The sequence below is a fragment of the Periplaneta americana genome, chromosome 11, assembly GCF_040183065.1.
Source record: "Periplaneta americana isolate PAMFEO1 chromosome 11, P.americana_PAMFEO1_priV1, whole genome shotgun sequence".
NCBI lineage: Eukaryota > Metazoa > Arthropoda > Insecta > Blattodea > Blattidae > Periplaneta > Periplaneta americana.
In genome coordinates this window covers 90,110,713-90,137,669 of record NC_091127.1, presented here as the reverse complement: position 1 = coordinate 90,137,669, position 26,957 = coordinate 90,110,713, and positions in this window count along the sequence as shown.

Below are 26,957 nucleotides of genomic sequence, written 5' to 3'. Positions count from 1 at the left end.
TTAAGCGAACGATACATTATTTATGAAAAATCATTGGTCTCATCCCTCCGAAATACTATCTCACTGTTACCAATTGAATCAGTGGTTTTGAAAAGGACGTCATTCACAGTTTCTCAGAAAATGAGATATTGCTCTTTTTGCATTCTATAAGCCTACTCCTACCATTTTATATGCAAAAGGCACCAGTCCAAGGTTTACTATGGTTTCAGTATGTGGTTGAATATTGCGTTTGTTTTGAAATAGGCATCAATCCCGGACTCATGGCTTCTTCAAAACAAATCACTGGCGCTACATGGCAGTCGTATAGTCAATCACTGCCAGTTCTACAAGGCAATATTATCGTATTGACTGTTTGTGTTTTAGGTTAGTTGCAAAGATGGATGGTGCTAGTGAATGTGATGCAAATAATGCAAATGAAGTAAAAGTTTTATCCAAAGAATCCTTAGGAAAGAAAATTCCAAAATAAATAAGTAAAGTAGAGTTTCAGATTTCGAAGTACTCTGTGTTTGAATGCGAGAAAGATAATCAAGGTATATTGAAGATCTATGAATTTATTGACAGACTGACGTTCCATTAATTCAATCTAGCTAAACAGGACGTCATATCTTCACCAACTGAAAAGGCATACAATGATAAGTGTCCAATAAATAAAAGGAAAATTGAGGAATCGTTCAACTGAAAAAGTACATCCTAGATGAGCACTTACCTTTCTATGACGAGATATGTGATTGGCCGAACGAGGATGGGAAAGACATTGAATGAACTTTTTGTTAAAATAAAATTAAGTAACTTTTCATTTTTTATATTATATTTTGAAGTAATTTCATTTAAAACACTTATAATATGCTACATATTCTGTTCATTTAGTGTTCAATATTGTTTTATGAACAAATAAACACCGTACATTTTATACTTATGTTTTGAACGTTTTGAAAAAAGCATCAGTCAACACATGTCATACTTTATACGGGATTATCGTATGAGATAAAAAGTTAAAACAGTACAATAAAATGCAGATTTATAACAGACAATAGCCAAAAAATTGTCCTTACACTAATGCTAAAACTTTGTTCGTATGAGTTTTTTTTTTTACCAAAACTTTGGTCTTGCGGACTTATGCTCTTCTCAAAACCACTGATTCAATTGTAATCATAGTATCATCAAATAAGAAAAATATACTTAGATTTATATAATATTATTTAAGCTAAAAGATTTCACGAAAAAAAAATACTTGTATTAAAACATCCACAAATGTTAATTTCAAACAGTTAATTATTTGTTAGTAAAGTATTGAAATATTATATAACGTACTGCCTCCTAACAATGTGTTTCTATATCTATAACGTGCGAATTTGAAATGAGGCAGTAAAACAAGTGAACAGCTGTTAAATATTTGGGGTATTCTATAAGTAGTAAAATTGATTACTGTCAGGAAGTCAAAAGGAGGAAATCAATGGGAAATGAAGCTTTTAACAGGAAAATGAGCATCTCCTGCGGACCTCTGAAAAAGTAACTAAGGAAGAGACTAGGGAAGTGCTTTGTGTGGACTATGTCATTATATAGTGTAGAAGCATGGGCATTACGACCAAGTGAAGAGAAACGTCTAGAAGCATTTGCAATGTGGATATGAAGTTGTGGTAGAAAGAGTGGGTGAGAAAATAATAATGCTGAAACTGATCAGAAAGAGACAAAGGAATTGGCTGGGTCACTGGCTAAGGAGAAACTGCCTACTGAAGGTTGCACTGGAAAGAATTGTGAACGGGTAAAAACGATGGAAGCAGAAGAAGATATCAGATGATAGACAACATTAAGATATATGGATGATATGCGAAGACTATGAGGAAGGCGGAAAATAGGGAATATTGGAGAATGCTGGGTTTGTAATCATAGACCTTCCATTAGGCAGAAAACTATGAATGAACAGAATAAATAATAATATATTGATTACAATGTAAAAACTTATGATATTCGGTATAGACATTTATATAATACTTACTTACTTACTTACTTACAAATGGCTTTTAAGGAACCCGAAGGTTCATTGCCGCCCTCACATAAGCCCGCCATCGGTCCCTATCCTGTGCAAGATTAAGCCAGTCTCTATCATCATACCCCACCTCCCTCAAATCCATTTTAATATTATCCTCCCATCTACGTCTCGGCCTCCCTAAAGGTCTTTTCCCCTCCGGTCTCCCAACTAACACTCTATATGCATATCTGGATTCGCCCATACGTGCTACATGTCCTGCCCATCTCAAACGTCTGGATTTCAAGTTCCTAATTATGTCAGGTGAAGAATACAATGCGTGCAGTTCTGTGTTGTGTAACTTTCTCCATTCTCCTGTAACTTCATCCCGCTTAGCCCCAAATATTTTCCTAAGCACCTTATTCTCAAACACCCTTAACCTATGTTCCTCTCTCAGAGTGAGAGTCCAAGTTTCACAGCCATATAGAAGAACCGGTAATATAACTGTTTTATAAATTCTAACTTTCAGATCTTTTATGTACAAAGAATCCTGTTCCTAATTGGTGATTATTGTTTCCTTCCCCATAATACAACAAGTAATCTCCTATTTGTGATATGCCATTCCCATCTAACCTAACCTCTTGTACTCCCACAAAGTCTATTCTATATCTAGCTAGTTCTTTTGCTACTAATGTTACCCCTCCTGTTCTATAAAGACTAGTTACGTTCCAAGTGCCAAATCTCAAAACCTTATTCCTTTGCTGTGGTCGTGCCAGAGAATCAGTCCTATTCCGAGGCTTACTGTAGGAATTCGTAACAAGCTGTTTTTTACGGTGATGGGTTGTTAGCCCTTCGCCCAACCCCCAAGCTGGAGGACCACCCCTTATCGGCTGTCCACGACTGCTTATTCAATATATTCGCAGCTACCCTCCATATCTGGAGGCCGTCTCCTCTATCCGCAACCTGAGGACGCGCCATGCCGTGGTGATAGGGACCCACCATACATGGAGACATTTATATAATATTTGACGAAAATAAATAATAATACACTGTATTGCGACAGATAAACAAAGAATTGGGAGCGATTTTCTATTCTCCTTGCCACTTGTAGTGATTCAAGGTTGAGTATTTTGACTGTGTGCAATGAACAGAAACAGTTTTACATGTTGGCTCTCTCCATAAATAAGTCGTTGTGCTTGGATTAATCTTGTCATTGCGACAAGTAACTACACATATTACACAGTACAAGATAAATATAGCATTTCGTGCTTACAGTACACTTTTCTTGTGGGTGGCCAACAGTTTCCAAACCGATCTTCTTTTGTTTTACATTGCCATGCGTTTTAGCAAACAGCCTTCTTTGTTCTACAATGACCTCATTGAGTTTCCTCTGAAACCAATAAACAGTGTGTTTTCATATCGCTCTTTACTTTGCAAATCTTACTCTTCTGTTCTGGTATTTCACGTCTATAGAAGGCACAGTCCGAGTTCATAATTATCTGAATTATTCTCAACCAGATACATTTTACCACCACCAGCAGCACTATCATCATCATCATCATCATCATCATCATCATCATCATCATCATCATCATCATCATCATCATCATCATCACTATCACCATCACCATCACCATCACTATCATCATCATAATCATCACCACCACCACCACCACCACCACCACTACCACTGCCTTCGAGGATTAGGTCTCACGGTCTATTTCGCTTACAGAAGAATGAGTCATGTCATCTGTGTTTGGGATTTTTAGGATTTCTTTCTCCTTCTTGTTTACAACCTGGAACAAAGGTGAGGAAATTACGGCCCGCGAGCCAATCAGGAATGTGTATCTTGTCAAAAATGAATGTTCATTCATTCATTCATTTATTCATTCATTCATTCATTAATCCCCCACGCACCTACCAATCCACCCACCCACCCATCCAGCAATCTATCTATCCATACATTCATTCATTCATTTAACCAATAGTTCCAGAGTAGGAACATAGGTACCTATCTAGCTGAGGTTTCAATACGGCGGACAGGGGGACAAATGGTAATCTCATCGCCTCAAACGTTATCTAGTATGCAACTAAGGTATTAGTAAACATGCTAAGTTACAAAAACTCCGACACGGTACACACGGCCGAGAACTTGCTCTCTGGATTTTTGCATCCTGAAAAATCCATCGATCCCATTCTGGTTTGAACACGCAACCCTTAGGTTAGAGGAGGGCTTTACCCCTAGACCACTCGGACCGACTAAAATGGATGTAGCTGTTGTTAATTCAAGTTAAATGAAATATTTAATTTGGAAACATAACAAAAACGCAGTCTTCTAAAAATTTATTCCAGGAAGGAACTGATAAAAAAATCCATAAACCTTGGGGATCTTAATCCACACGCTCTCAAAAATGAATTCAAGGTTATGTCTGCATACCACTACAGTTATATGATTGTTGACAGCTAATATGAATCTTATTATTATGATTAAATTTGTGACCATCGCGATATGTACTACAAAAATGAAGATAAAATAATTACAGGGGACCTATGAAACGTAATTTAATCTTGGTATGAATTTAAATGTTAAGTGAAAAGAAATACTAACACAGGAAGGATGAGTAGGCCTATCCAATAATAATCAGATACTGGAGCAAGTCGGACCCGAAAACACAAGGCATATACCTAATTACGAGAGAATGGAGCGAGTCGGATCGCATGGAAATCCACAAGACACAAAGTTCACCTTTAACTCCTATTTCTATGGTATCATGAGTGACGTCAGAGTTTACAGAAAAATTTTTCATGTCAAAACGTTACAATGTTTTTTCCTTGTATGTCGAGTATATGCACTTTACGTCAAAAATCACTACTTCCAGCGGTCTCAGATACATGTTTCAGAGAGATCATATTGAGAGTAATCTTTTCTTTTGATGTGAATCATCTCTACACGACTTACAAGGAGAAAAAATTTGTAATATTTTGACGTGAAAGATTTTTCTTTTAACTATGACGTCACAACAATAATTAGACCTATAATACATATTTTTATGTTTTTACACCTTTCCATAGCTGTAAAAAATATTAACCATTTTGAAGCTGCGGAAAGGAGAAACCATCTTTTCGATCCAATCCTGACAGCTCTACTTCAGGACTGGTGTTCTCGATGCTGGAGATATATGAGGCTCCGAAACGTAGCATTTTTATGAGTGTATGATGTCCAAGACACGTAACTTGAAACATTATAATAATCTTGAAAAAAAATAATAATAACAATTATCGTTCCTTACATAGAGGAACAAATCGTTGTCGTAATAAATACATGTGGTATTACTTGAAAGAATGTCGCTGACAAAACTTAATTAACGAGAAATGTTTTTCGTTCTTCTCTCTCTTTTTTTTTCTTCTCATGTAAATGTAATACAAATTGAGTGCATTTGTGCACCCTTCTTTAAACTGCATAAATGTAACTTCTTTTCAAAGGCATAATAATACTCTCAAGTCTGATTAGTGTAATACGTAGCTAAATGGCGATGTCTACAATGGAGAGGGAAATGAACTGTAGGGTAAACATTGGTAATTTCGTGATAATTTCATGAAAATTAATTTAAAATGCAAATGTGGAAATATATCCTTATTCCGATTTTTTCATCTAAAAGACGATAATGTGCTGTACAAATCTGGACACATAAAAGATTGGACACGTTCTTGAACAAGTGCCAAAAACCACTTTTACAACTTCAGCTAAAAGGTTGGTTATTTCGTGATAACCTTGGTAATTTCGTGATATTACATTGATAATTTCGTGAGAGTTAGAAGAATTGTGTTAAAATTCATTAAAGTCAAATGAAATTCTCATTTATTGTTACAAGACTTCAAACATAGTAATTCCGTCTAATATCCATAGCAAGAAAACATAGAAATACATATCAACACATAATAAGAATAAAATCAAAGTAAAAATTGAAATTTAAAAGGCATCTTCTTTGCCCTGAAAGGGTGAACACTTTTATTACGGACTTTACTATGTTACTAGGGTAGCTCCAAAAGTAATGCATAACATTTGTTTAAAAATTATATTTTTATCCTACAGCTTTGCTATTTTCACAGAATGTAGATACATCCTTTAGGAACAAAATGTCACTTTTCCACATAATCCCCGTCCCTTTCAACTGCCTTACATAACCTAGGAACGAGGGCCTGTAGACCAGCACGGTAAAAGTCTGGACCAACACGTCTGAGCCACTCTTTAGCAGCGTGCAGAAGGGAGTCACCTTCTAACCTCGTTTCGCGAAGGGATCCTTCAGTTTACCAAAGATATGGTAATCGCACAGTGCCAGTTCAGGACTCTAAGGCGGATGTTTCAGTGTTGTCTACCCGAATTTTCTGATCTGGTCTGTGGTCTTGTGACTGACATATGGCTGTGCGTTGTCGTGCAATAGCAGAACATCCTTCTTCTCCCGATGTCGTTGAACACGACTCAGTCGAGCTTGAAGTTTCTTGAGAGTTGCCACATACGCGTCAGAATTAATGGTGGTTCCGTGTGGCATGATGTCCACAAGCAAGAGTCCTTCTGAATCGAAAAACACAGTAGCCATAACTTTTCCTGACGAAGGTGCACTTTTGAATTTCTATTTCTTTGGTGAATTTGCATGATGCCACTTCATTATCTGCCTCTGTCTTCGATCCAAAATAGTGGAGCCATGTTTTATCTTCTGTCACAATTCTTGCAAGTAAGTCATCTAGCACGTATCATTGACACTTAGCATGATAACAAATCAAACAGAAGCTACACTGAACCCATTGCGTCCCCCTTTTCCTTTTTGTTATCACATCTTTTCTCCAGATTTATAAAATTCGTATTGTGATACAATTTTTAAAATAGTATAAAATGTAACGCTTAATACTCAACAAAATTTCGCCTCAAACAGCTAAGATTTCTATCAGTAAAGCTAAGCTTATATGGCGACTACAGCTGTATCTAAAATTCCAAAAACTTTTCCTAAAATTTCATTAAGATATAACAAATCGAAACCAGGTGGCCCGGGTTCGAATCCCGGTCGGGGCAAGTTATCTGGTTGAGGTTTTTTCCGGGGGTTTCCCTCAACCCAATGCGAGCAAATGCTAGTTAACTTTCGGTGTTGGACCCCGGACTCATTTCACCGGCATTATCACCTTCATCTCATTCAGACGCTAAATAACCTAGATGTTGATACAGCGTCGTAAAATAACCCAATAAAATAAAATATAATAAATCTTTGTACCACATATCATATGCTTACCTGTAGTAATAAATCTGTAATGTAATTACAAACATCCACAAAATTTGTACTCCTGAGAAGTCGACGCTAACTTGCTCTCTCCAAACACATAACTAACTGAAGCAGCTACAATAGTCACACAAAGCGTAGCTGTATGTTTCTGGAAACTGGACAACATATGCAATCCCTTGGCGGAAATTTGAATCTCGTAACACCATTGGTTAGTTCACGAAAGAGCAAAGAAAAAGTATCACGAAATAACCACTGCCACGAAATTGCCAATTTTTACCCTACATGACTGCTACAGCCAATGCCGCACTCAGGAATTTTTCTTGGTAGTGGTCCAATAAAAGAATGTTAAGTTACATAAATGAACACACACAAATATAGGCTACCTTCCTTTTTTTTATTAAAAAAAAGTCCAGTCTTCTTGGATTTTTCTTTAGTTCTTTAACAACACCTTGTGGAGAAACTGTGATGTCAGGATGGATGTTTAGCAAAGCAAAACCATTTACACGATTATTTCCCATAGTGTTGCTCGGGTACGATTTTAACCTCTTAAGAGTCGAAAACGATCTTTCACTTTGAAGCAGTAATTAGGAGAGGGAGAGACCTATTTAATAGCGAAGTGATATCTCCATATTTTTTGTGACATGTAATCGCGGGGATGTTCTGGCGACTCGGTTAGAATTAGTTTCACACGCAGACGTTTCGTATTCCTCTCGTCACTTGTCAGCATCGGACAGATTTAGGGCCACCTTGTGCGGGATTGTATATAGACACTCGGCGATGCGTAAAATCCTAAAGTTGGACTGGACCCGTGGGAAAGATACTGCCAAGCTTGGGTTTTCCAAAGAACGGGGGTTCTCTAAAGATCTACTAACTAATTAGATGTTGTGGGAAGTCCAAAGTCTAAATTTAGAGATTACGTATTTCGCGCCCAATAAGAAGAGATCGTGGTTCAACTTATGAGGTCACTTTGGACCAATAGAGAATAGATTTTAGGCCGGTTAAGTGACGCAGTTTTTAACCAATAGGATAGTTAGTTTTAGCGTAGGATAGGTTTTTATAAATAAGGGTGACGGGGAGCGGAGATAATCACAACATCTCATCGTGTCGGCGGCCCTACATACAGGGCACAATCACAACTTCTCATCGTGTCGGCGGCCCTACATACAGGGCACAATCACAACATCTCATCGTGTCGGCGGCCCTACATACAGGGCACAATCACAACTTCTCATCGTGTCGGCGGCCCTACATACAGGGCACAATCACAACATCTCATCGTGTCGGCGGCCCTACATACAGGGCACAATCACAACATCTCATCGTGTCGGCGGCCCTACATACAGGGCACAATCACAACATCTCATCGTGTCGGCGGCCCTACATACAGGGCACAATCACAACATCTCATCGTGTCGGCGGCCCTACATACAGGGCACAAACACAACATCTCATCGTGTCGGCAGCCCTACATACAGGGCACAAACACAACTTCTTATCGTGTCGGCGGCCCTACATACAGGGCACAAACACAACTTCTTATCGTGTCGGCGGCCCTACATACAGGGCACAATAACTACTTCGTTTTGTGTCGACAGGACTACGACTTCTTTTCGTGTCGACGGCACGACACACTGAGTTTTTTTTTGGTGTCGGCGGCCCAACTTAATAGTATTTCTTCCGGCGAAGACTCGATAGATAGAACGTTGTCATCGGTGAGACTACTCGTCAACGTTTAGGAGCTTCGATCATAGTGTACTGGGCAGAGTATTGAATTTATAGTATCGGATAGAGCTTATTCAGAGCTGCCATAGAGTCGATACAGAAGTGCGACCAACGATTGAATTATAAGTCAGCCGGAAATACATACTCTAGGGTTTACCAAGTGAATACGACAATAAACTTATAGTGTTGGAGTTTACACTGCCTTTTATATAAGTAGCCGGCTTGGTAATATTCCTGACATCATCCTACACCACAACCGTACCTCGGTTACCCTGACTGAATCTCACGCAACACCGAGACGCACCCACCCTCAACTTGTACTTGTGGACACTGGCATTGTTAACAAAATCTTCAACAGAACTTTTACATGACTATATAAATCATATTCACATGCAATATACGCGTACATTCCCACACTTACTTGTACTGTTTTTCTTTACAAAATGTGTTCCAAGTTTCAAATCCACATACCAATTCTCATTTTGGACACAAAAGTTAGTATCTGCTTTAGAATAAAACCTGGTCAGAACTATAAAGTCATTAATAACTCCATCTTTCTTCATCAGACACGAAAATTTTGCCAAAATATTGTGTTTAGTAGAAAATCTTTTATCTGAGACTGCATATTAGTTAGGAATGACAAAAATACAGTCCTCAGCATTATCAGCAGGAACATTGCTGCGGAATTGTGAACGTTATCCAGATCATATCGAGGGATTCTAATTTCTTGTCCAAGTGAAGACAGCTGTGTAGAAACCGTCGAGAATATAGATTTAAACTGGTCTTCTGCTGCATCACTAACCTGTTGTAACACTCCTAAAATATTTTCTACATGTTTAAGTGCTTTGTCCAAATTCATATCTATCTTCTGAAGGTATTCACTTAAGGTTTTTTTTACACATAAAACCTTGTTTACGTGAAGAGAAATTAGGAATGCAGACGTGGTCACTGAAGAATGCAGCATATCGGCTTTGGAAGATACATCTTTGTCAGTCCACAAAGAAATGGTTTCCAATGCAGGGAGGACAACATCCATCAGTTCCACTAATACCATCACAGAGTCATGTCTCTCTATCCAGCTCGTAGCACACATTTGGACGAGTTTGCTTCTTTTATTTTTAGGACAAAGCTCTTTTATACCATTGATTAGTACATCTTGCCTTTTGGGAGTGTTGAAAAATTCACACACTTTACCTACAATGCCATTGCAATTCCTGATTTTCTGGAACACAGCATGCATCTGATATGGCGAGGTTAAAACTTTGAGAAGCACAGTGGACATATAAAGCTTCAGGGCATTCTTTAAGAATAAAGGCCTGAGCACCTTGAAATTGTCCACTCATTGCACTGGCACCATCATATCCTTACCCTCTCGTATACTTCAAGTCAACATTAAATCGAGTGAGACTCTCAAGAATTGTTCTAGCCAAATTTATTCCAGTTGTCTCAGAAACTGGAATAAACTGTAGGAATTCTTCTCTGACGCTATCATTTTCAAGGAAACATACTGACAGAGAAAACTGTTCTGTACCACTGACATCTACACTTTCATCAGCTAAGATAGCAAAACATCTTGCTTCATTCATTCTCACTACTATTTGGCTAAGAATAATATTGTTACAGGCTGATATAATTTCATTTTTTGTTTTCCAGTTTATCTTGTATTTTTCCACAGACTAATAGATGGCTCTCTAAGTCATCATCTCCTGCATCAACACGCTCCCTTAACAAAACTCTAAAAATTCCCTCGTTATGATTTGGTGGATTTTCCAAATCAAAGGGACCGAAGTCCTTATGCCCATTGGCGGCCACAAAATATAACAGTTTTAATTATTAAGAGTATCCTTAGAACATTTACATTCCCTTGCTCTCTTCATGCTTTATCAATCTGCAAAGAAACTGGCAATTCATTACCTTGTTCGATAGATTTTAATTTAGTATAAATATCCACAGAATTCAGGTAATACTGTAACTTTTCATGCTTCTTAAATGTTTCACATGCATGTTTCCAATTGTTAAATGGCTGATTCACTAACCTTCTTGTTGGCGTAGCTTTGTGCATTCCAACCTCTTGAGGTGAAAACAAAACACAGTATTTACAATATGCACCGTTTTGTTTGTCAGAATAAGCTAACCACTTCCATCGTTGGAGCCAGCTTTTTTGAAAACTACGGTTTTTTTCTTTCTTTACAACTGGTTTTACTGGGAACTTGAATTTATTATCCGGCATCCAAATGGAATTTAGTGTCTCAAATTTCTCCCTTGCTGAAAGTACTCTGTTAACAAAAGAACTTGTATCTTTACCACTAGAATTCACATTCAGTAATACCGATGTTGGGGTTGATGATGACGATGTAGATCAGGCATGCCATGACTCTGCACATTGTGCAGTCGCGCACATTGTGCATTTGTCTCTATGTGATGTGCACTTTCTATTCCCCTACGTGGAGGAAGTGAATCGCCTTGGAGGGGGGCGCGACAGGGCTATACAGTACCTGCAGCAGCTTATCAGCTTTTGTTTCAGTAACACAGTTTGAGTACAGGAGCTGATTTGGCTCTGTCTTAGAATGAGTTATGATAAATAAAGTGAGAAGTTCACAGACAACGGAGAAGAGAAATTACGAATCATATAACATAACTGTTATAATGTTTTCCTCAGCCAACAATAATTATTTTAAAATGAAAGGCTTTCATCAGCCCATGTCGAGGTAATAGTGCTGTGACAGTTTAGATCAGATTAGTAAAGTTCTCAAAATAAGATATTGCCAGAGCTTATTTCTTAATCAATACTCTCACGGCTAAACGAACTTGACAATGGGGTTGTTTGGAGTCTGTACTAACACAGCCATCAAAGGTTAGACGACTTACGGCTTCCATTTCATAAGCTATTAAGTGATGAGAATATAGTGAGGTTCTTTAGGTTGTAAGGAGCGAAGAAAGCAACTATTTGCAAGGCGGAAAAATTTTCTGGAAAAATATATAATGGCAAATTTTCCATCTCACGTCACTATATTAATTTAATGTACTTACATTAATAAATCTTTAAACCTGACATAGACAGAATATCATCGCTTCACAACATGTGAACTACACTTTTAACGTCTTTCAGTAATGCTCTCAACTTTCGATATTTGCTCTCAACGTTTTCCAAATAAACTATATGTGAATTTAAATTCTAAGCTTAATTTATATTATTTATTAATATTAATGTTAATTTATATTGGTATAAAGCAAGGAAATGATTTCAGTGCAAAAACTTCACAATGTCCTACTGCATGTAATTAATTGGAAGAATAATATTTTCTTCAACATTTGTGTGCCAATGGTCCCAATAAATAATAATGCTGACGGACAATGAAAGAGTAGGGTCTATTACTTTAAAGTAATTAGTACCTACTACGTAAAATGAAATACTTGTTCGTTTCTTGTTTCGAAATTACTGCAATTTTTTTTCTTCAAATACTGTATAAAAATAATATTAATAAATTATGCTTTACAAACCACTACTTTGTAAAGTATAACTGAGTAAGCCTAAAGTGTCTTGTATTACAATTGTCAAATATAGACACTGATAATAACTGTGTTTTTTTCCTTCTGCTAAGTGTATTTATAATGTCCAAATGGCTATTTAATCCAAACCTAGAAGCACAGAATAGATTATTATACACCCCTCCAGCTAAGAACTGGTAAGAGCAACTCTTGAATGATGCAGTCTGCACAGGCCGGTGATCCGCGCACATAATAATGCATATTTAGTACCTGATTTCTGGCATGCCTAATGTAGATGGTTCAAAAATCTCTATATTGGCATCATGTTGTAGGTTAGAAACAGTCTCAATATTACACTTAGCTATCTTTGGTGGAATTGAGCTGAAAAAAACTGATAATTTTATGTTTTTGCATTGTGAGCACTTGTGCTAATAATATTGAGCTAACATATCACATGTAAGTTTTCACAACTTCACATTAACGACCCTTCAAGACACAAATATTTGGAAAAACAAATACAGTCAAGTGCGGCCAATACTCATTATAAAGAATGATAGCTACCTTAGCAACACTGAACTCAATCTGCTAAGCGGTGATGATAACGTGATTATTGAAACATAGTACAGAATTGTGCATTCTTTGTTCATTGATGGCACTCGGCTACGTTTTTAACAGTAGAGCGCTCTAGCTACTAACGATTATAGTAGGCTGGCACTACAGTCGCGCTCAAACCTCCTGACGTTTCGCGAGCGCCAGTAACATGTGAGCGCGACGTTGTCACAACTACGCTCTCCGTCTCTGTCTCTCAGCGGCAGTAGTTTTAAAACTATGGAGAGTGACCCTTTAGCTGAGATTGGTTTGATAGGGAGATGCAGAAAGCTTCGTAATAATAATAATAATAATAATAATAATAATAATAATAATAATAATAATAATAATAAATATCATCAGATTGCATCGAATGAAATTAAAAGTCACAAAATATAGAAAAATTAGTTGAGTCAGAAGTAAGTAATTATACTCGATGAGTTTACATGAGTTTTTGTAATAGTTTTACTTTTATTAGAGTTAATAAAGTTGTCGAATAACACAAAAGCGCAGTGTGATAGAATAAATTGAATGATAGGCTAAATTTGAAATAGTAATTTTTTGTACAAATGAATTGACATGGCTCTAAATAGCATTATATTCATGTTGTCAAAGCATAGTCTTGCAAAAATAACGGTTATTATATGCTTGCACATTTCATATATAACGTCTTTATAAAATACCCCGTTTGTGCGCTCCTTGTATAATGGCAGTTGACTCAATATAAAATGTCAACATACATGTCGAACTTGGAATCAGGTCACAAAGGAAAAAACACTGGAGGAAGGGGATTCGAGCCGATGCTGTGGATTGAACTTCTGCGTAGCTCAATGGTTAGAGCGCTTGGTACGTAGAACCAAGGGCCCGGGTTCGATCCCCGGTGCCGGAGCGAATTTTTCTCCTCAGTCTCAATTGTTGCCATAACAGATATATTCTGTAGGAACAAAAATTAATCTTTATGTAATTTTGTTACCTCAACTAGTCGTTTTCTTGTGAACCAGGTAGTTCGTCCTCTGATCATGCGCACTGTCTCCATTCTGGAACTTATAAAGTATCTGTGCGACAAAACTTTTTTTTCTAAGACTGTACGTACATGCACCGATTCTATTCCGAGTTTGGTTACATAACAATTCATTTCCAGCTCTCTGCTCGGAATTGAAACAAAATACGCTCGTTTTGTAGCCGATTACCACTTGAATAGGTACTTTATTTGGCCCTGTCTTAAAAACCGTGGTATTTTTATTACTTCAAGTCTACAAAGGAACCTAAATATGCATGTCCGACTTCATATATCTATAATGACCCAGTCTGTTTGTTTATTTATGATTATTCCGCAGTAACAAAAGTGGCATAATTGGTCCACTATATATGTGGGTTCGGTTTGTGGAACGCAAGGTGAAGGACCCAATGTACTTCCAGTTTTGGGTTACGTAACCGCAGGCATATTTTATACACAGTCATAAATAAAACTGCCAACTCCACATTCTTTCACTATTGTGTGGCTGTGGAGTATATATTTCATCTTAGTAGATATGAGCGCAGACCTAAAGCTATATTTAAACTCAGTGGCTCAGCTGTGGTCGTAATTGAAATTCCTTAAAGGCATCTTTGGACTGTAAAGAGTATGATGAGATGAGGAAAAGACGATATTATAGAGATAATGAAAAAATTAGTTCCTCAGCCGCTTTGGTCTCTCCAAACTTCACAAATCTTACGAATATCGAATTTCTCGTTCTTTAACGAAAAACTAATAGAGTAATGTCTGAGCCTGACAGTCCTCTATCAGTTATGATTCTCATCGTTATCTATTTTCAAGATTAAACTTTCAAATTCATTTTTATTTATTTATTTAATTATTTATTTATTTATTTATTTATTTATTTATTTATTTATTTATTTATTTATTTATTTATTTATTTAAGCTGGTAGAGATAAGGCCATCAGGTCTCCTCTTCCCCTTTACTAGGGGATTAAAAATACAATAGCCTATACAATTACAAGGTATGAACCAAAATTTGCCATTCACAAGTATCAGAATTCTTTGGTCATACGGTAATTCTTCGAGAAATAATCTAAATAAAAGGTTCACTTATCATTAGGGCACTTTTATTTGCACTGTAATAAAAACTCGTAATAGTGTTTTAAGTTTCGGATAAGGTCACCTGGGCATATGTTTTAAATTTTATTTCACATGAAAAGACATATTTTTAATTTTGTTATGTAAATATATATTTTCAAATATTCACATAAAACACAAAAAATAAGTTTTTATTAAATCATTTTCGACAAAGGCCCCATTTTAGATTAATCATCACCCGAATGTTAGACGTGACAGCTGACAACTGTTTCTCGGAAATGCCAGTCTGTGGACCTGTGGAACTGCAATCGGCTCTCCCCTACAAGCGATAAGAGCTGTCACCACTAAAAAATTGTACTGTAACTAACACATATAAACATTGATGTGTCATTTAGGAGTGTCTTGTAAGTTATCATAACGCTGATTCAGGAAGCAATTAAAATTTCATAAACATCAGCTACGGTACCTTTGTTTTCATTTCCAATCATAAACATATCTCTAGGGAGTGCATTTTGTTTCTCAATGGCCAGTTCTCTTTACCAATCTTACCACAAATATTTGATAAGTATTCTGTTATTTTAAAACGGGAGGGATCCTTCTGTCAGAAACAGTTCAGCATATTCGTGATGTCGAGAAAAAACTTAACAGTCTTAGGCCCGGTTTTGTAAATACGGTTAATCTAAAGATTATGTTAAACCTAAGTTAAACCTAACCATGAGTTTAACTCAACGTGCCTGTACTAAAGAGTCTCGGTTAAGTTAAACCGTAGTGGAATACGATTGGTATTACTGCTAGGAAAGAAAAGAAGAACATCGCAACTGTTTAATTATATTACTGATTTAAAATATCCGACGCTCGTGGACAATCTTCATTAAGAAACATCTTTGTTCTTCGATATCAGAGAGAGTACCATAAAAAAACCTAAAGAGTACCAATACCGTGTACTTCAGTATACTTGTCAGACCTAACTTCAAATAGTTTCTTAACTCTGACTACCACCGTTATACGTTATATACAACATTATGTAGTACAATGCAACCAAACTAAACCTTGCATGACCATCCGCGATGTAACTCCATACAGAATCAACTGAGTAATTAAGTAATAATATTAGTGTACGTATTTTACGTGTTATATGGAATATGTATGAAACAGAATTCAGTCAAACAACAAAATTATTTTCACGAGTCTAGTAAAATTAAGTAATATTATTAGTGTGTTTATAAATAAGGCCCCATAGTAAATCTTACCAGAAGACTGTCTGCTACACATAGTACAATGCGCAATACGTTTATAGTAGATTTACGGACACCTCTGAAATCTTTCATCGTTTACTACCAGAGGAAAAATAGCGCAGCGCAACTAGTAACTGATGCAGAGATTCAACATTGTTTTCAAAAATAAAAAAGAAATTATTTATCTTTTCAAATAATCTTTAAATTCAAACCCTAAAACACAAATTTTTGCACTTTATCATTTTTCTGTTGCATGTTGTATCCGAGTTTCAATTTTTTGAAACAAGGTTAGGACTATAAGCCTAATTCTGAAGGTTAGGACTATCTGCTTCGAAAACCGCAGTCTGTTTTAAAACTATGTTCATTTATATACTGTATATATTTCAAAGTGATATACTCTATTTCGAAAAATTATTGGCCGCCGTGGTCGTTCAGTAATATTCATCACTCACATATCGTCACTCATAAGTTCATGGAAAACATCTGCAACATCCGTGTGTATTGCGGGAACCGCCATCTTGCACTGTTGAGCCTTGAACTGCAGTTTAAACGGCAGAGAACTGCCGATCAAGTTAAACTCAAGTTAACTCAAGATTAACTGTTAGTTAAGGTTTATAATAGGAAGCAGAACGAAGAACTTCACTTTAAACTGAACGTAAGGTTTAAACGGCGTTTATAATACCGACCCTTAGTGGATCTACAGCACGTGTGTTACAAGGAAAATGTAGAAATGTGTTTGAAAAAAATAGTGGATTTCACACTTTGTGTAAGATTTCGTGTGTGTTGGACGGCCAGCAAGAAAAGGATATTGCTGTGAGTGTGAAGTTCAGTCCTCTCCTCCCCCTAGCCTACTGCTTTCTACCACCCCTCGCCTTGCAAGGCGAGCTGCGTTTCATATGACGTCACTTACGTTGATGTTCTGCCAACTGCGATAAACGAACGAGTTCAATCCTATACACAAGGGAGATCGCATAATTATATGCGTAACCTACTTTAAATAATTTGTTATAATCCATGGGGTGTCGGAATATAATATTTAAAAAGTAATCTTATCCAGGGATGTCAAGGTCAGAGCACGCAAAAGACGCTACGTGCTCCCAAGCGCGGACGGGTTCCAATGAATCTGTTCTACAAGCAGTAGCGGTGAACAAGAAGGGGTGAGCAAAATGAACTACGATATATTGACCTTTCACTGCAAGATGAATTAAACTGCTCTTCAGTAATAGATAATGTGTTACGCTCATACAAGAAAACAAGAAATAAAAGAGTATTTTGCAACATGTACTTCTCTAATAAATGCAATTAATTATGAAATAGTAGGATATAACAAATAATAAACATAGCTTCTCTTTAACTTAAGCAGTTTTTATACCATTAAGTACGAGAAAAATTCGTACCGGCACTGGGAATCGAACCCAGGACCCCTCAGCTGCGCGCGCTGAGTGCTCTCTAACCAACTGAGCTATGCCGGGACCCGATTCACGATACTTAATGGTATAAAAACAAACTGACTAGTCATACTAGTCGAGCAAAATATAATGAGGTGGGCGAGACCTCATTTATATTTGATACATATATGATGTTAACAGTTTAAAGAAACTGTTGTTGAATATGGCCATAAAGTCATGTAATATGCGCTCCTGTACATATATGACGTGTATCGTCTCAAGTGCAGGCAGTAAGGCCGTAACACGATACTACGAGAGGAGTCCGGCCGGCGTCGTGAATCGGGTCCCGGCATAGCTCAGTTGGTTAGAGAGCACTCAGCGCGCACAGCTGAGGGGTCCTGGGTTCGATTCCCGGTGCCGGTACGAATTTTTCTCGTACTTAATGGTATAAAAACAAACTGACTAGTCATACTAGTCGAGCAAAATATAATGAGGTGGGCGAGACCTCATTTATATTTGATACATTAAGCAGTTTTACATAATGAGGCCTATAATTAGCCCAGGCCTAATTAGTGTTATTAACTGTTACATAATCATGTAGGCCTACTACTTATCTGAGCATCATCACACGTCTAGAAACAAATTTAAATTCCTGAGTTCTCGCGTAATTCAGAAGTGTTTTTTTTTTTTTTTTTTTTTCTGATTTTTGCCGACACAAATCCAACTTGAGCTGGAGTAGGTCAATATCTTTAAATCATCTATGGAACTCTTCCCAGAGATTTTTTAAAACATTACAGTATTTTAAACTGTTGAACAGGAAGTCAATGAGTGAAGGCGTTGAAATTATAAAAATTGTGTTTTGAGAACTGCGACATCCACAATGAAATCTTCATCTGAAAGCTTTTAACAATATCTATCGACACAGATTAATTGATTCTTTCCTTGCGATCTCAAATTCAAAACGTTCAGATGCTCTAATACATTCTTGAGAAGTTACGTTCCTCGTTCCATGTAGAGTCAACTAGTTCTGGACTGTCTCTGTTTTTCTATTATGAATTCTGATAAATATTCACGTAATTCAAAATATGTGGACAGAACAATATCGTAATGGTAAGAAACATAGTTAAAATGAGAATTTATGTACGAAAATCTGGACAATTTATAGACACAACTCCTGACCTTTAACGAGTCTACGCCAGTAGCAGTCACACTTTTATTTGTATTTTATCCTGTAAACATAAATTCAATGCTGTGAGGAAGAAACTCTACAATACATCTTTACATACATTTACTACTATATAATGTCAATAAAAACAAACTAATTAGAATATATTATTCTGTAGATGAACTAATAATTTCAGGCGTTCGACACTGCTTATCTTTATAACTAAATACAGTAATTTCCACAAATCAACCTCATCTTTCCCTTACACAAGATGTTAAGAGTCTAGTCAGCCTTAAACTTACTGAACGACTTCTTCATCAATGTGTAATGTACAACCCTTGTGTTCACCAGTGACTTGTACCTGCGTGCCTTACGTGCTCTGATCAGCGCATACGGGCTACGAGCACGTTTACGCTCTCGTTAATATCACTGTAACTTATTCAGTTGTGCTTTGACATGAACGCGAAACAGACACGCGCACAATATGTGTAACCAGGTTAAGAAAAAGAATTTTATATATGGGCCTACTCCATCAAATGACCAGTTGCTATAGAAATGCCTACCTAACACACAGCCTCTACAGTGTACTTCGCAAGGCTCATTATAACCAATTTTTTTTCTTAACCTGGATTCCTCTATAGAAGGATAAAAGCAGGTTTATATTACTTAGGCCGTGTGCCATAGCTCAAGTTCATAATCGACGCTAGTGACTAGCAGCTAGGTCACTTGTAAACTGCACACTAGGTAACTTTGGACATGTATGCTTGAATCATGTCCTTCTTCATATTTTTTTTTTCTTAAACCATGACATCGCAATGCAGCACTGAATAAGAAGGTAGTGTCCTAATGCAGTTTCATTACGAGTTGTGTGCAAAAGCTAAGGATCTAAAATATTACAATACCTACTTTAAAATGGCTACTAACAATGTTAGTGTCGTTATTTTACATTATAGTTTCATTATACTTCGAAAGAGTCTTCAGATTTAATAGCTCCAATATATTGCTGATGATGAGGTATCCATGTTTATTTAGTGAAAAAGTCATCAATCAAGCAAACTTTTCGTTTACTATTTACTACGGACTTGATTGCAATGCATATACATGACTTGTTACGTCACATCCGGCTATTTAGTGAACTATGCAGTTCACTTCACCTGTAAGTATAGCTTTCGGACACGTTCTTAGCCAGTGGCGGCTCATACATATTTAATGCCTAGTGCTAAAATCAGTGGTAGATCCAGGATACTCTAAGGGGGAGGGTAATTCTTTTTCCTACTATTTCCTCCCTGGATCCGCCTATGGTCGAAACTAAAGACAAGAAATAAGCAATAATAATAATAATAATAATAATAATAATAATAATAATAATAATAATAATAATAATAACAATAACAATAATAATAATTAGAGACGAGAATTCCATGCAAATGCATGTTTTTATAGGAACATAGGACATAGCTCAAACTTAGTACTTATCCATTTCATTACTTTCCGGTTCCAAATATGTGTACTTTTCCCGTGCATATTTGCATGTTTTCGACTTTTTAGGGATAAAAACATGCATAATGCATATTTAGGTAATTTTTAGCTTAATAATGCATATAATATACATTACATTCAGTTTAAATGCATGTTTTAACGGTTTTGTGTGGACACCTCAGTTTCTCGATTTTATGTCCCATATTTTAGCTTCAGGAATCAGGATTGAAGAAAAAAAAAACTAAATAACAGAAAAATTAAGTAAAATGTTAAGATTTTCACAATAAGGTGTTAGAGGACATTTCCCTGGACAGAAGTCCACTTCTACAACACTTTACCGACGACCCTCTATACATTGCGTGTCATAAATGAATTTATTACGTTGGATATTTTGAGAATAGTAAGTAGAGAGGAAATATAGAGGGTTCAAGGAAATTGCCGACAAATATAATAATTTAGGTCAAAAGCATCCTCTTTCAGGGAGGTTGTAAATTCTCTTCCTTTTCTAGTACCAGTAGCAATTTAGATTCTTCTAAAATTGGAATCATCGTTAAACTGTGTCTGCAGTGTGTGAATATCGTAAGTTGTTAATGTGCTTGTTTATTCTGTTTGCGCGTGTTAATGCGGTTCTAATATGTTTTCAATTTAAAGATTCCAAAAGTGTACTCTTTGCACAGTGGATTACTGTAAAGGAAAAGATTTTATTAGATCAGATGAGGATGTCGTATTTTGCGACTGTTGGAGTAAAGAGTTAAGCAATGCTGTTCTGTTTGTGAACATTTTATATGACAATTGTTCTTTGTAAAAAAATTACAAAACTTTTTTAAAATAATTATTAAATTACGATGTCCGTTTTTAAATTGTATCTAGGTAACTGTAAGGTCTATTATAATTTCAGATGAAATGTACTAAAAAATTTCAAGTCGACCAGCATGTCGCATCTGTTTCACATATTGTAAGAATGGAACAAAAGAAAGAATCTGCAAAGAATTTCATAGATCCCTCACTTATGCCCGTGGGAAAGTGGATGTAGCGGCGAAAAACAAATTGGACAGGGTCATAAATGCTAACCCGGACTGCGGATTCTTTTGTTCAGTGAAGAAGGTTATTTGTGGCGAAAACTTGAATGAAGAATTTGACCTGACACTGTCACAAATATGTTCATTCAAGTTTAAACCCGTAACTTCTTGCAATATAGAGAGGTCATTCTCTGCCTACAAAAACATATTGACTGACAAGTGCAGGAACCTCACAGAAACCAATTTAAAAATGTTGTTAGGTTTTTAACTGTGCAAAAAAAGTGAAGTGAAATAAGACATTTGAAACAAAACTAAAAGTGCATATTTTAATGTATTTTTCTCTTGATCATGCATATTTCATTGTTTGATAGTGCATGAATGCATGCATATTTTGGGATTTTATAGTGCATGACATTCTCGTCTCTAATAATAATAATAATAATAATAATAATAATAATAATAATAATAATAATAATAATAATAATCACTCACCAAAATTTATACAACTGGAGCACTTGAGCACTTTTGTTGACTAGGTTAGTATGCGCGATAGATAAAACCCATTCGCCGATTCTTCTGACTTGAAATTAAATCCATCATTTTTTGTTGAAGTTGTCTATTTTTGCAAACAAAACTCCTCAGATTCATCGTGCCCTGTTAGTGCTAAATCTAGTGCCCCACAAAATCGTATGCAATTTATTATTAAATTTAACACATATCTGTTTTTATCAACTTGCTCATTGTGTTTTGCAATCGCGAGTCTGTAGTGTGAATTTAACTGATTTTCAATGTTCACTTTACCCAGCATAGACAAACTGAAGAAGTTATTCATATTAACCTTTGACTTATGATGTGTTTTTATTTCACCCCATAAATGTACTAAATCTGTCACACCCACTTTTGACCAGCTAAGTTGACCTCGGAACAGAACACACGGGAAACAGAAGAAAGCATTTTTCACATCACATCCACACAACCAGTTGTTTTTTAAATAAATATCTGGGTTGAATTTGCGAGATCTATTAACTTTAGCACTTTGCTGCTTTTGATGAATATTTAAGTGCGGAACACGAAGTTTGTTTTTATATGTTAATGTTAAAAACGAAGATTTCAATAAAGCGCCAACCGAGTTCATTTTTTCACAGTACACAACACGATAACACGACCACTATTACGATGACAACCTAACGACTTTACACGTTCACACTACAATTGGTACTGTTGTAGAAATAATAAAGTGAAAACTTTCTCAAGCAAGTTTTCAAGAAACCGGGAGAGATTTTATTGTCTTATTGTTGCAGTCTTCGCCCTACGAAACTTGTTCCGACAAAGTGTAAGGGCAGACAGAGCGAGAGGTAGTAAGGGATCGGCGTAGAAAATGGGGATGTATACAGTTTTACAAGCATTGCAAAAGCCAGCGGCAATTTGTGCCTGGCACATTTTAGATCATGCTTTAGATGCTGAAAAGGACGAGCGAACATGAAGACTGCGCGCGCATCCCATTATATTTCTTATGGGATGTAGTGCCTGGCACAGATCCATCCTCCAAACACTAGTTACAACGTGTTTCGCTGCAAAGATCATATTGACGGTAGAGATTGTATAAGCGTAACTTGTTTCTCTCAGGTTTTGAGCGGAAAATATGAATTCTCCTTTTCCTTCTGTATTCTGGTAGTGCCATGGCACAACGGCACTACCTCTAAAGCCGACCCTGGTTCTTACATACAGATGGATAAATAACAATATCAACATTTACAGGATAATCTCATATGCTTATACGGAATGTCTCATAACTTTAGGGTCAAAATTCTACAAATAGTAGAGGACTGTAAATTGAGTATTTTGAGCACTGCCTGATGGATCGCATTTTATGGCTGCTTACACTGCCTGCTTAATCAGCGCTCATGTGCGAGTAATGAAAAAAGTTAATTTGCAGGTAGTGCCCACCGCTATTAACATTATCAGTATATGCAAAGTACCCTAAAATAACTATTGTTACGATGTCCTTAAGTACCAGAAGAGATAAGGGCTTAGGGAAACTATGGCCCAGGATTTCGAATCCTTCTGCAGTGCTTAACATTAATAATATTAATACTGAATTTATTTTTTTTTCTAAACAATACTGCATCCAAACACAAGTTCTATTTAACGGGTTTGTATTATGATACATGTAGGCCCATGTTTGCTTTAGGCGTTTACTAAAATTATTATTAAACTCAATTAACGTAATAAAAATAATGTCCGAAACTGATATGAAATATTTGAACAAGTTTAAACATATTTACAAAGAAATAAATTTCCTGTAACCGAGCTAAGAGATCATTGGAAATCACGGTTGAAATTAACGACAATATGGTAGTAACTTCCTGCTTATAAAGTAACAGTTTCTTCAAATCCAAGGAATTGTTATATGGACACTAGGCCTACTGTTTTATCCTAGATCATAAAGTTCAGTATTGCCAGAAAATAACTTCCCCATACATAAAAATGTCCATTCGAAGTGTGGTAAATCTTGCGCTCACTTAAAAAAAATCCCCCCCTCAAAAAAAAAAAAAAAAGGAACGAAAAGAAATGCTGAGTAAAATACTGCAAACAGATAATTTACTCCATCTGATTGAGGTTCTGGCTGATATGTATATCTATTATCAGGCAATACATCTCACTTGACGATATGTGTCAGAGGGAGAGCAATTTTTTGTATGCATCTGAAGTCTGACTAGTGTAATAGCTGTGTAGCTAGTCGGCGATGGAGGGTAAAAGGAACTAGTCAACCTAGCCCATTATCTCCTGGCCTAGTTGCCTCATAAGTGGTGCCGTCTTAGTATCACTTGTGAGGTACAGACCTGTCTTCGGACAGTTGACTAAATAATAACGTTATAATTCAATGTGTTTTACGAGATATAGTGTTCTGATCCTTTCCACTTTCACGTTGCTCTAATACCGTGGGTGACATGTTACACTTAAAATTACAAGAAATTAGCTTAAGATTTAAATAGGAAAAACTTACACCATTGTAAATATATTATAATTAATAATGTTATTTTTAGGAAACCAAGTTTTATATCTCCTACAACAAATCCTGTTTAGAAAACAACATTAAATTAAACGTATTTTAACTCGAGTATTTCTTACTTCCAATATATTTCAAAGAACAAGCCACAAATTAATAAACAATTACTTACTTACACTGTAATTACTTTAAGGATTTCAAATCAAAAATTATCATTCACTTTGCACACTTAGCACAGCCAAACCAACGGCAGTTCCTTGCTGCGCTCTAGCGTCAAAACTGGACAATAACGGTCCACGCGAAACTCAATGCTAAGAAAGAGGAATGAGCAGGCAGTTACGCAGTCATAAGATGCGATCCAGCAGGCAGTGATTTTGAGATAAGGAACCCTGCTTTATATATGTTGTTGTTATTATTATTATTATTATTATTATTATTATTATTATTATTATTATTATTATTATTAATATTGGAGGATTGTTATCCATACATTCTTTCATTCCATTTATTAGACACACTTAGGCCCAATTGTATAAAACTCACTGACTAAAGATCAACTTTGATCGAAGATCGAAAAGTGAACCGAGTTCAGACACTTCTTCTATTGTATAAAACTTTTCTGCGATCAAATTACCTTGGTTCAAATGCAATCTAAGTTCACGTGAAAAGGATTTGGCAACATCGCATAAACAGGTGAAATACGTGATGCGCGGACAGGTTTCTTCAGTGTTGCCAATCTAGCGACTTTAACTCTTTTTCAACAACAATTTCTTTTAACTTTTATATTGCTTAAATAGGGACTTAGTGACCTTTTTAGCACCCCACAGTGACAAAATTTAATCTTTCTTTATTGATAATGAGAAATCTAGCGATTTTACAACTACTTTTTGGCGACTTTCCGTACACTCTGTTGGAGACCCTGGTTTTTTGTGCAATGTATATAATGGCGGACAATAAGAAGAAGGTTGACTGTTCTCCGAGTTGTTATCATGTTATGGTGTTTGATACTGCTAAACATAATAAAGCTTTATAAAACGACAATTTTCGTTTAGTAATACAGTTAATTGAAAATTTATGAATGTACCTATCATATCCAGTAATAATTAATGGTTGTTATAAACATAATATAATTATAGGTTATGTTATTTGATACTGCTGAACACGATAGAGCCTTATAAAATATAAGATTGTTTGTGTATTAAGGCAAGAAATTGAAAGAAATATATATAAATGTACCTATCATATCTATTAATATTAATAATAATGGATATTTTATTTGCACAATCTGTCACTCGTATATTTCAAACAGAAAAGAAATAACTGAACTTGGATCATCTAACTTAATCGGAGAAATTTCTTCAGTCAAAGTTGACTTTAGTTTGAGAAAAAATTAATCTCAGATTAGACTTCATACAACACAAAATTCCAAGTTCAGCTGAAACAAGGATCAATTTAACCTCTGATCTAAGATTAAATGGTTTATACAATCGGGCCTTAAATTTTACAGCAAAATTATATTTATTTATCTTACCTCTATTACTCTAATTTCTGAATAAACGTTACACGTAATTATAGCGAATATATCAGTTCCCCACTATGGATAGTCAGAAAACTGATATTTAGTTTTGTTTATTCATGTCCATTTTTGAGAAATGTAAGGTTTTACGAGTAGAAATTTCTAAAAATATTATTGAAATCACTTACTCTATTATATCATTATAATTAAACTATTATTGCATTAGAGGTAGTAATTTTTACATAATTGAATCACTAAAACCATATAACATTTAGCAATTATAAACGAAGTATCTTTTATTTTATATTTTTACATACATAATATATTACTAGGGAATATTAAAATAATAGACCTCAAATCTGCATTTATTTCTATGACTTTTCCTTGCAGTTGGTCGGTATAAGCCTCTTAAATTTGTGTCTTTCATGAAAATAATGTTTCTTAAGAGGTGCAAGACAGTTACTTCCTATTGAAGTGATTTACCAAGGAACAGAATTACAAAAACAAGTACCGATAGTAAATTAAGATATCAAGCGCAGAGATGTTTTGGTAACCTGTATAATGCATTTGAATCGGTCAGAGCTAAAAGGCATTATGTCAGTTTTTACAACTTTCCAGGAGAAGGGGAAAAATGTTATATCTTCAAAAGATTTTTTGTACACATTTTCCACTCATTCAGTATTGTAGAGTACCGACAGACACAACGTTTTCAATAATGGATAAATATTTAGAGTTGTTTAATCATTTACAAATAATTATTATATAAAACTGACATAATGCCTTTTAGCACGGAAATTGATTTCCAATAATGGAATCAGTTTGAAATTTTATATAACTTTATTTTTATTCACCGAAATATAGTTGTAAAATAGTCTGCTATGTTTATCCAGTACTAATACAAAACATAATAATTCAATTTTTGAACTACAAGTAGGCCTACTCAAAATTAATAACAAATACCCACTAGATAATAATAGGTTTACTTGTATAAAAAGTCGTCAACACAGGTTATTTTAAAAATTTATTAAAA